Source organism: Galeopterus variegatus, unplaced genomic scaffold (assembly GCF_000696425.1).
Source record: "Galeopterus variegatus unplaced genomic scaffold, G_variegatus-3.0.2 Scaffold642, whole genome shotgun sequence".
NCBI classification, from domain to species: domain Eukaryota; kingdom Metazoa; phylum Chordata; class Mammalia; order Dermoptera; family Cynocephalidae; genus Galeopterus; species Galeopterus variegatus.
In genome coordinates, this window is record NW_007726753.1 from 623,089 (window position 1) to 624,333 (window position 1,245).

The window sequence follows — 1,245 nt, forward strand, 5'->3', positions numbered from 1 at the left end:
TACATACAGGATGAGGAAATTTTCCAAGGCCAAAAGGGCATGGCAATATGCAGCTGGACTTGAACAATGTTGCTAATATCCTAACAAAGAAGGTTGCCTATCAAGCCAGGGAGTCTAAGATATTCAGTAGACCTCTGCTGGCCAGAGCTACTGTTGGAAGAAAACAGTCTAAGGGATCCCAGGCATCCCACACCAAACAGTGAAGCAGGAAGGGTACCCATCAGGGTCCTTTCTTAGAACTCACACAAGCATTACCATCTGCAGAAGGGAACAGGCATCGGTTGCCTGTCACTCAAAGGATGGGCATCACTACTTAGCCAGTATTATCCAAACCATCTAGAGGTTGAATTTTTTAAAGAAGCCAAATTTGCCCTTCTTTCACAGACTTTCATTCTTACTACAAATAAGCCAGAGTTCTACCTAGAAAGAGAAGAAGAGGAAGTATCTCAGAAACAGACTACACACGTCTGTCAATACAAGATACTGGCATCTAAAAAGAAGTGAAAACACCAGACAAGGGTTTTTACATACTTGAAGAGCTGTAAGCAGATACCCAGGCCACATTGCTAGGAAAGGTTTCAATGATATTTAAATTAAACACTCCTTTTTTTTTTTTTTNAAGACATTCAGCTAGGCTTCCGGTCAAGAAGTCAAAATAGATGGTCCCCAGCATCACTCTCTCCCACAGATGAACAAATTTACAACTATTAAAAAGCAACAACAGCCAAGCTGGGGCCTCTAGAGCTCAGGGGAAGAGGAGAAGAGACCTACAGAGTACATGAAGGTGGGAGAAGCCACAATGAGAGAAAGAAAGGATCACTCCTACCATTTTGAATCCCGGCCATTTCAAGGCGGGAGCTGTTGAGCACACAGAGCAAGAGCTGGCAAAAACCGCAGCTATGCCCTTCACATGAAGTTGCCTGGAAGCTTCAGGGGGAAAGAGGACCTTGGTGGCCCTCAGGCCAGCAAGACCACTAACAGGGTTCCCATGGACCCACATAGGAGCGAGAAACCACAACTAAGAGGAGGAGCCATTCAGAGGCTGGTGAGTCATCCCATGGCTTGTCCCATGGGAAGTGTTTGGAATGCAGGCAGTGGAGGAGATAAGCCCACTGGGAGAACATTGGGACACAGTATGGACAGCTGATCTGTGCCCCAGTCAGCACAGGACCACTTTGTGTAGTCTGATCAGGAATATAGAACTGCAGGGGGTGCAGTTTGCTGAAAAGACTCAGGCCCAGACAA